Source organism: Triplophysa rosa, linkage group LG11 (genome assembly GCF_024868665.1).
Source record: "Triplophysa rosa linkage group LG11, Trosa_1v2, whole genome shotgun sequence".
Classification (NCBI taxonomy): Eukaryota; Metazoa; Chordata; class Actinopteri; order Cypriniformes; family Nemacheilidae; genus Triplophysa; species Triplophysa rosa.
In genome coordinates this window covers 23,909,175-23,920,775 of record NC_079900.1, presented here as the reverse complement: position 1 = coordinate 23,920,775, position 11,601 = coordinate 23,909,175, and positions in this window count along the sequence as shown.

Sequence of the window (11,601 nt, the reverse complement as noted above, 5' to 3'; positions counted from 1 at the left end):
TCTGAACCAATTAAAAATCTGGAGTAAGAAAAATGAACTTTAATATGTAATATTTAATAAATAGGTCTTATTATTTTACACAATTTTCCTTCTAAAGTGAATATATTGCTAAGAATGACCATGACCTTCAGGAGATTAAGATTGAATTTCACATATAATTACTTCTTGAAGTTTAACATTTTGATTTGGTTATAAATGTTCTGATGGTTGTATTTCAAACATTTGTAGTGTTAAAACATGCTTCCGGACCAGCATTGAACCAGCTTTGTTTACATCTTACGAAGTGGTCTACACAGGAATGGTTAAATATTAGATGGGAATACACTTTCCAAACATGTGTTGGAATTTCATTCAGATATTTTTATTAGGAAATAAAACTGCTCAACAGATGTGTGACAGTCCAAATTTTAAACCAGATTTTGAGCATTTTTACAATACAGTGACAAGCCTGATGTTTTAACACCTAGATGAGGTTTTATTAAAGGGGTCATATGACACGACTAAAACGAATATTATGGTTTGTTTTAGATGTAAGGCAATGTGTATACAGGATTTAAAGTTCGAAAGCGCTGTATTTTCCACTTACCGTGCATGTTTGTATCTCCTCTTTGCCCCGCCTCTCTGAAACGCGCAGATTTTTTACAAAGCTCATGGCTCTGAAAAGCAAGGTGTGCTATGATTGGCCAGTTAACCAGTGCGTAGTGATTGGTCGAATACTGCAAGCGTGTGATGGAAATGTAACGCCTCGTACCATATTTAGAACATCAGGTTCCAAAGCAGTTGTACTGACAGGTATGCCCACCTTACTTGCGTATACATTTGGGCGGTCTTAGTCAACTCATACCACGAACTGACGTAGATTTGTGGGGGTGTGGTTACACGAGGCGTTTCAGGCAGGTCTGGGTGAGCATTCGCTTTTAGATAGAATGCATCTTTTGTTCCCACACTTTCATTTTTGCAAAGTCTAATACATGCATGGGCAACTTATAACACACCAAAGACACAGAAAAACACATATTCGCGCCATATGACCCCTTTAAAATAAAAGAGATTTCCATTCACTTCTGTATAATGACTGAGTCAGACCTTCCAATGTCATGTATTACGGGGTTGAAAGATTTGTGCAGTGAAGTGATATCAGCTGAAAGATTGTCGGTTGCTTATTCAACAAAAAATATCTATGAACACGGATTGGTTTCGATCTCAAACAAATGTGACTGTTTTTACTTGAACTGAGGTGTAGACCTCCTAGTTGCACAACATTACTGCACTATTTTTAATACAATTTATTAAACTATTTGTTTGAACTACATTAAACAATGGTTTACATTGTTCATGGTTATGGAGAGTTCATGCTGCTAGTACTTTTTTAGCAATGAGTGGATCAATTTTCAAAAGCTGATAAATCATTGTAGGAGGTACCTGAGTCATATCTCCAGAACATCACAGAAACCTGAAGGTGGACTCTTTTGACCTGAGCCAGTAAACAACGATTTACCCATCACTCAGAATACCCTAGCAACCACTCAGAACACCTTAGCAACCACATACCAAGGCTTTAGAAAGCACCCAAAACACATCAGCAAGCACAGGCAAACACTGCCTAATCTTCAGATGATGTAAAAATGATGAACACCTTTTTTTGTCTCACATAGAAATACCGATGTGCTCTTACTGTATTTAAGATTGTCACACAATGGAACGACATAAAAAGCTTAGGCAAATGTTTAACATTTACTGCCATTTACGGCCCCCACTCCCCCTCCCTCAGGCCCGCAACTGACATCAAAAATATAACGCAATCCGGCCCGCAAAAATATTATTATTTTTAAAATTATTATTATTTGTAATTGTTTTATAGCAATTTAAACTACCCAATTCAATATGTACTAAAAACACGGTTAAAAAAACCCTGCGCTTGCCGGAAGACTTGATAAGACGTTAGCTGGTTTCTGGGCTTTAGCAGTTTCTTTTTTTGTTTGGCTGTGAACGAAAATATGTTTAATTCCAAACCGAAAAGGAAAGTGGATGATGAACACAGACTGTTTCAAGAAAGATGGACACTGCAGTATTTTTTTGTGGAGTTTAATGGAAACGCCACCTGTTTGATATGCAAAGAAAAAGTTGTCGTTCTGAAGGAATACAATCTCAAGCGTCATTACTCGACTAAACACGGAGACCAATATGAGAAGTACCAGGAAGACGAGAGAAAAAAACGAGCCACACAGTTGCAGAGAGAGCTAACGTCCCAGCAAAGCCTTTTCCACAGAGCCAAAAAGGATGCTGATGCTGCTGTTGAAGCGAGTTATGTGGTGAGTGAAATGATCGCTAAAGCAGGAAAGCCATTCACTGAAGGGCAGTTTATGAAGGACTGCATGTTGAAGGTCGCTGATATTCTATGTCCAGAAAAGAAGAACATGTTCAACAATCTCTCTTTATCGGCAAATACAGTGGCAGAGCGGATTACCGAGTTATCGAGTGACATTTATGATCAGCTACGCGGGAAAGCTAGAGTTTTCACTGCATACTCTGTGGCGCTTGACGAAAGTACAGACAAAACTGACACTGCTCAGCTAGCTATTTTCATCAGAGGTATTAATGACCAGTTTGAGGTGACGGAAGAATTGCTGAGTTTGTGTCCAATGCACGGCCGTACAACAGCCAAAGATATATTTCAGCAGCTGTGCGACGCGATTGAACGCGCTGGTTTGCCGTGGAGCAGACTAGTAGGCATTACCACCGATGGCGCCCCGTCTATGACAGGTAAAAAAAATGGACTGGTAGCGCTGGTACAAAGAAAGTTGGAAGAGGAAAATGCAGATCCAGCAGTTGTTCTGCACTGCATTATACACCAGCAGGCACTGTGCAACAAATGCTTAAAATATGAACACGTCATGTCTGTTGTCCTAAGATGCATCAATTACATCAGGTCAAGAAGTTTACAGCACCGCCAGTTTCGAGCCTTTTTGGAAGAAATTGAGGCAACATATGGTGATGTACTTTACTTTACTGAGGTACGCTGGCTCAGCAGGGGAAATGTCTTGAAGAGATTTTTTGAGTTAAGAACAGAGGTGAAGAGATTTATGGAAGATGGCAGAATGGATGTTCCTGAATTTGATGATCCTAAATGGGTCATGGACCTTGCATTCCTAGTGGACATTACACAGGAGCTGAACATCCTTAACCTGAAGCTCCAGGGCCCTGGTCAGCTCATCACAGCAGTGTATGAAAGTGTGAAAGCCTTCTCCACAAAATTGAGATTGTGGAAAACTCAGCTTTCTGCAAAAAATCTCAGTCATTTCACAACATGCAGATCTCTTGTGGAGGAGGGCATAGCATTCAATGGTGATGAATATGCCTCTGCTGTTGAAAACCTACTTCAGGAATTTGATCAGCGTTTTGCTGACTTCAAGGCACACCGTGACACTTTCCAACTGTTTGCAGACCCCTTCTCAGCTGATGTGGAGAGTGTCCCAAATTTGTTGCAAATGGAACTTATTGACTTGCAGTGCAACAGTGAGCTAAAAACAAAATTCAGAGAAGCACAAGGAAACGCAGACAAGACTGCACAGTTTCTGAGAGAATTAAATCCATGCTTCCCAGAGCTTTCCAAAGTGTTCAGTTGGTTAATGTGCCTTTTTGGAAGCACATACCTGTGTGAGAAACTTTTCTCAACTATGAACTTCAATAAATGCAAATTCAGGTCCAGGCTTTGTGATGCTCATCTTGAAGCTGTACTCAGGGTTTCAACTGTGAACTCCATCAGGGCAAACGTGGCTCAGTTGTGTGAGCAGAAGCGCTGCCAAGTGTCTGGCAAGAAATAGAATAGTTTGCAAATGTATTCAGAGATCGCAGTTGTTAAATGTAAGGTTCAGCACAGTTTTGATAAGTTACTTAAGTTAAAATAAAGTAGGTAACTGTTAACAATTTTTAATTATATAACAATGCACAGACACTGTTGTTTGTATTTTTGTTAAGCATGACACAAATATGTTAGTAATGTTTTAAAAGAAATGTGAGCTAATATCTCAGCAATTAAAGTAAATTCCAGAACTTTTGTGCTATCTTTTTGTGCTTCAATGTTAAAACGGCCCTCCTATGAGATGTCAGTCACAGCAATGGCCCCCAGCCAATTTGAGTTTGAGACCCCTGATTTAATGTGAAATCTGTATTCTTCAGGGTTATTATGGTGCCATCTTTAGCAAGTGTGTCTATGACCTTGCATGGCCATGCTCTCTAATGGCCCCTATTAACACCCTGTTTACTGTGTATCAAGAAATTAGTCCATTTGAATGGTCTGATCAGCCGGTTCTGCCGCATTACTGCCCATCCAGTCTGTAGCACAGATTGAAAGTAATGTAGGATGGTACAAACCGATTCGGTATGCGACAGATCTATTTTCAGTGACCTTTATGGAGATTGGCCCGAGGGCTCTGGTAATCTAATTTAGCTTGAATAATATTGCCTGTCATTAGGAAACGCATACACCTCCTTCTTCTGCTCTGCATAAAATCTGAAACCAATCACCATTGTCTTCCTATTTGGACACTAATGCATTTAAAAGAATCCAATTGTTTGCCATTTATTTTTATTTCAGTGAAGGTAAATGAAACGCTGGAGACAGGGTGAGATGGATTTCGCATTACGAATGTCATGTATTTGTGACACGCTCAGTGCAGTGTTCCACAGGACCGGGTGAGCTGTACGTATGATTGGAGATCAGCTGGGGGTCCAACAGTGTCAGAGAGAGGGGAAGATGCTGCGGTGCTGATGCTGATTGTGAGGGACTCATCTGACGGATAAGCTGTTGCTTGTGACCCACAAATATCAGCGCCCATGTGACAAAAACTGTACCATAGTAGGGAGCTGATCAAATGAGCACACATGGGCCAAATAACAGCTGATAAACAAAATTCTTTCAACTTTACCCCACGATAAAATGTGAATATGCACACCAGAAAACGACAGACTATAGTCATTAAGTAAGGGATAATGTACAGGTAGCCGGTTGTTATCGCAGAAATAAACCCTGACAGTGCCATCAGGTGTTGGATCAGGACCCTACTAGAAGCGGAGGGTCTTGTATCACAATGAAGGGGCTTATTTCGCTGCTTGTACATTATCCCGCTTATTACATGGCTACTTGCCACATGAGAAAAAACTGGACATGAAATGTGAATTTGAAATATTTAATTAACTGATTTTTACCGAATCCAGACCTTCTGCGTGGAAAAGCCATTTACTTTCAGTTTTAAGTTAAGAAACGGGGTTCAAATGTCACAAACAGGCAACTTGGTTTAATCATTTGTAAATATAATGTCATATATGTTATTAAAAAACATATTTATATTTAATTTGTCAAAAAAAAACTGTCAAAATGATTTGCTGGATCCAGGTTACCGTGTGTTATAAGTTTTGCGAGGTTGTTATCTGGGAATTAGAATCGTGTAATAATCATTAATATTATTAGTCATCCTTAATGTTTGGCACTGGGTTTTGCAAATATCTAACCAATAAAAAATATTAAAGCCACAATATGGACTAATTTTGTTATGAAATATCCAAAAATCACTTTCACAGTGTGATATATTTCAGGCAGTTGTGTACTTACATTATCCCAAATGTTCCCAAGAATGTGCAAATCCAGAGAAATTCCTATTTAAAATAATGGCCCGTCCCTTGTCTCCCTTGTATTTGTGGCATATCAGTGACTTAATATCCGGTGCTCCGCACTACCCTCAGTTTCCGGTTGTAGAAACTACGGCAACACGCAAATGCGGAAGTGGTTTGCAGCATCTGGGACGCAGCATCTGTTGTTCTGTTATTATGGATCACGATTACACTTTGGCGAGTAAAGGAAACCCAAAAAAGCATAAACGTGGGCCAAATGAAGTAAGCAGGTTAATGGACAGAAAGATTAATATCAGCATGGCGTTTTCTAAATGGAGAGAGCTTCGCGACCAACTTGGACTCGACAGAGACTCCGCTCTCGCATGTGTTTTAATAGACAGATAAGCACTTTTTTTTTATTGTACACGAAATACTCATGCACAGATTATTTGAATAGTTATGAATGCAGTTACCCTATGAAATACAGTATATGTCGCACAAAAATATGTAGTCAGTAATGTTACTTATAAATGCTGAAGGGTCCTTCAAATTTACTTTTTAAACGACTGCTTTATGACTGTTTTAAACAGGTAAAACTGTGTAGCATTACGCTACCAAAGCAATTGACAAAGTCGATTATCAGTCGCGTTCTAACTTAGCATTACAGTCCACGTTTCTTGCAAGCTAATTCATTACAATGACATAAAATAAAATTAATTCATTACCTCGTACGTGAACATGATGGGCGATCTCCATATGCCTCTGGATGGTGAAAACGACATGTCCCATAATTTCACTCTCCTGCATAAGGTCATTTAGTTTCGCCTTTTGTTGTTGTTAAGAAAGTGCACCATCTAGCGGTCCACATACTCCATATTGTGGCTTTAAAAAGTGCTTGTCATCTTTGAAATATGGAGGACCGAGAATGCCGATTAGACTTTGACAACACAGTATTTAATCATTTAAAAGTTCAGTGTTTTTTCCATTTCCTCAAAAACAGCAAATTTGGACATGCAAGTTTTGAGAAGGACAGCGATGATATGTAACACAGTTGAATGGGGGACGTTTGTCTTTTTCTACACTGTTTAAGCACATTATTACATTTCAGTTGACACATTGTTCACAACACAAATCCACAAACACAAAACACTTCAGAATCTACAATCAAACCTTTTTCTACTTCTGAAACGATTTTCATTTCTGTCATGTTTCTTGCTTTTCAATTCCTAACCTGCCTTCATTCTGATATAGCTGACTCACTTTCATGATACAATCATTCCTGATGGATAGCATCAAGTCCTGCCCTGGTTCTTTCTACGTAAATATCCTGTTTCAGTCCAATATGCATCAAATTCCCAAAATAGAATGGGCTGTAAATTTCATTTCATGTTGCCCTTTAAACAGAACCTATGAGATGAAGACCTGAAATGTTTTACTAATTCAACTGCCTATTCATTCCTGATAGTTATAATGCACATATTTGGCTTGCTTTCCTTTAAAGTCAACATGACATCAAAACAATGACAATTCGTATTCGTATACCTATATATATATATATATATATATAGTATATTATAAATATATATATATATAGGTTTTATGAAACATTGAAGTGTTTTTTATAAATTATATATCCGTGAAGATAATAATCCTTTTTATACTTCATGTGCTTTCAAAACCTTTCATCAAAAACTAAATCTTTTCTGCATGATGCGAGGTGAGACAGTAGTTTTGATACATTTTTAGCAATTTTGTTATTTCTTCATTTTTTATGTTGCTAGCCTATAGGAGATTAATTTACTTTTATTTTATTATTTGTTTTTTATTAATTGTAGTGCCTTTAACTTATATCAGTTTAATTCTGAGGCAACATTTCAATTTTTTTCAATAATTTTTAGGCCAATATTTTATTTGATTTTGATAAACTGATGTATTTAAAGTATAAATTTTAGTAAATAACCTTGCTGTCCAATGACCCAACTACCAATAGTCCATCAATTCCCAGAGGACAAAAGCCCTGCCCTATATTTCTTTCTCATTCCAGGGACATTTCCATCAGCTATACATCACAATTCAGAAGAAAACACCATCTTGATTGAAACCCTTCCAGCCCACTAACATATTAGATAAATGGATGAAATAAGGTTAATTAGAATAGAGCAAAAATTGGTGTGGAATTGTGAAATCAGTGTCCTTGGCTGTGTACTGTACATACACATGAGAGTGAGATGATTGACAGGACTAAAAGATCTGACTCATCCCCAACTTACAACTTTAGATTTCCCTTGTCATTTGGAAGAGATAAAGACTGCAGAAAATAATGTTTAAACAATTGCACTGGGAAGACCTGGAAACAAGTCTTTCTTTTGATTAAAATCTACTCTGAAATTGCTGGGTTGTTGTCAACCCATGGCTGGGTAAAATATGGACAGAACAAACATTTGTTATACAACCCATGGTGTATAAATCTAGTTTACTGTTTAACATTTAAAACTGATAGAAAATGTGGTCCCCATGAATGTTGGAGGTCATTGTAATGTCAAAAACAATCTATTTATAAGCGCTAAATTATTTCTGGTTATTTTGGGTGTTATTATAAAACATCTCATTTCATTCACAAATTGTCATGCTTCAGCTTTGTTGACCCCATGAATGTTTGGTTGTGACCTGTCCAAAAATAAAAACCATAACAATAAAAAAGATATGTTGTCTTCCATTGCACTGAAAAACATAATAATTTACTTAATAAAATCCTCATAACAATTTGCACAAATATTATTTAAGTAAAATGCGCTGCTATAATTCAAGCACCACTTACTAACCAGAATAAAGCAAATTCTACTTATTAAATACATTTAGAATTCGTTAAAATATTAAGTATATCTTACTTAAAGTAAACAAAAAATTCAAACTTCACGGTTCACTTACTTTTATATTGAAATTTACTATTTTTTACAACATGGATGGTCAACTGAAAAGAAACTGGTGGTCTCTGGCATTAGCACAGTTACTCTGCTCTTCTGAACAATGGTAACCACTTAAAAAACCCAAACTTAAAAATAATACAAAATCTCTCCTAAATCTCACAGATAAATCAAAACGCGAACAAGTCTTTCTTTTTACTGAAAAACACTTAAAATGACAGTTAATATGGAAATTAATCTCCTAATGCAGTCAGATGTAAAGCATGCTGGGAACTACAGATCAACTGCCAATGCAGTTATATCTACAAAAATTATTTATGTAGTCTCAACACAAAATAAATAAGTAAACTTAATTTTATTGAAATGGTATCAATTAAAATTACTTGAACAATTGTTTTAAAATCTTAACAACCAAATTGAGTAGATTTAATTCCCAAGCTTTTTACATTATTTTAACTCAACTTTTAAACTTCTTGTTAAAAACAGGAACATAATTCTATTAAGTATGTTTTAATTAGGGCTGTCAACGTTAACGCGTTAACGCATGCGATCAATTTTTTCAAATTAAATATTTATCGCAATTAACGCAGCATCCGTTTGTTTTGACATCCTTTGTCTAGCGTTACATTATGTAATCACGCTCTTATTCGTGTACAGGCTTTTAAACCATTTAAGCGCGATTTGAAACAGTTGCTTTGACGCGTTCAATGAAGATAGACAGCTTCTAAACTGTGGGACGCGACAAAACGCAACGCGAGGTCCAGTCTGGTGTAAACAGTCTCTGGCTGAAGGCTGCGTCGGTGAATCTCTGTCAGACAGCGCATCCGTGTTAAGTTCTCTTTCGTGCTTGAATGGATAAAACCACACAAGATTATGTCAGAAAGCCCGTTTTGTCTAGCATTTTCTTAAGCAAGACTTCAAAGTGTAAAATAAAATCTTAAATGAATGCAAAGAGTTGTGAAAATGGGAGTGCGGTGACGGTCAGATCTGCGTACTGAGACAGCTCTTAAAGGGGCCGCGTTCTTAAACGTGCTGCTCTGACTCCTGTCACTAATGTTAATCAAAGAACAAAATAAAAGAAGAAATTAATGTGATTTTGTAGCTTTAATGAGAATTCTTCTGCATTTAATTTATAATTTAGCATTAAAGACTGTAAAGTGTCCTTCAATTTCTGTATATTTCCTACATGAGCTCTCAATTATACTGTTGAATGGCTATAATTCATGTTAAAATAATCAATTTATTAGAGACATCAGTTACAATACTAATATCAAAATGTTATCTTTCATAAAATGATGCTGTTAAAGAAATATGTTGTTTCTACATCAATTTGAAGATTAAATGTGAAATTATTAAAATGTAAATGTATATTTTAAAATATAATTGTTATGTGTGATTAATCGTGATTAATCACAGAAAAAAAGTGTGATTAATCCGATTAATTATTTTAATCGAGTGACAGCACTAATTTTAATAATTTCGTTTCATAAAATCTACTAAAGCACATAATCATTTTTTTTCCAATGTTGAACAGTAATCCAGAATAAAAGTTGGCTCATAAATAGTGGCCTCATTACATGTAAATTCTCCCTGTTGTTATAAAAGAATCATAAGTGGTGCTTCTCATTTATAAATCTCTGAAAGACTGATGCATGAGGGGCTGTTTGAACCACAGCTACATGCAACCTCTGCCCATCATCTGAATCTCTGCTTTTTCGTAGCTACCATCAGCCTGTGGATGAACCCTCCATCTCAATGACTCTGTGTACACAACATACATTAGACCTAAGATGTTTTTTTTAGCCATATATGTTTTTTTGGCGTGTGTCATCTTTTGACACGTGTTTTGTGTAAAAATGGAAAAGGACATGAGGAAAACGAGAAAAACAAGACTAGGGACCAATGGGAGTGTCACAGTACTCCCCCTCCCGGTAGGTGCGACCTCGCGCCGAGGAACACCCAGGGGGGGGGGTGGGCGTCCTGGAGACTCCCTGTCTTGTCCCCCGTGAGTCGCCACCAACATCCGACATCCACCGCGGGAATCCACCACGGTGCCGGTAGCTCGGGAGGCCTGGAGGGTGCTGGCCGCACCGGAAGCCTGGAAGGTGACGGCCGCTCAGGAGGCCTGGAGGGCGCCGATCGCACCGGAAGCCTGGAGGGTGCCGGCCGTTTGGGAGGCCTGGAGGGTGCTGGTCGCACCGGAAGCCTGGAGGTTGCCAGCCGCTCGGGAGGTCTGGAGGGCGCCGGCCACACCGGAAGCCTGGAGGGCACCGGAAACAAGATGGCCGTCCTGTCCCTATACTGCGCCCCCCAAAAAATGTTTGCCGCGAGTCCAGGGGCTCTTGGCCGTCTTCAGGACGGGGCTCTGGGTAGGCTTTAGGACGGGGTTCTGGGAAGGCTTTGGGACACTCTGCAAGGCCGGACGGGACCGGCTTGGAACACTCTGGAAGTCCGGACGGGACCGGCCCGAAACACACTGGGAGGCCGGGCGGGACCGGCCCGGAACACACTGGCAGGCCGGGCCGGACGGGACCGGCTCGGGACACTCTGGAAGGCCAGACGGGACCGGCTTGGGACACTCTGGAAGGCCGGACGGGACCGGCTCTAAACACACAGGAAGTCCGGACGGGACCGGCTCGAAACACACTGGAAGGCCGGACAGGACCAGCCTGGAACACACTGGAAGGCCGGACGGGACCGGCTCGAAGAAGAGCTGGGCAGCGGGCTCAGAGAACCCGGATTACTGCGGGACTCATCTCTGGTGGAGGACTTCGGGGTGAGGTGAGCTGGGTCGCTCAACGCTTGTTTGGACAGGATCGGATGATGATCGATCTCATCCGGGATGGTCTCGCTCACACCGAGGTGAGATCCCATTATCCACCGGATGAGATCGATAAACTCCCCAACAGGTCTGCCCCTGAACTCGGGAGCCAGACACCGATGGGAGACATCATCCAACCCCATCAAAAAACACGCATTGAGTGAGCGATCATCCCAACTCACCTCACAGCTCAGCAGTGATGTAAAGAGTACCTGAAAACCATACTTAAGTAAAAGTACAGATACC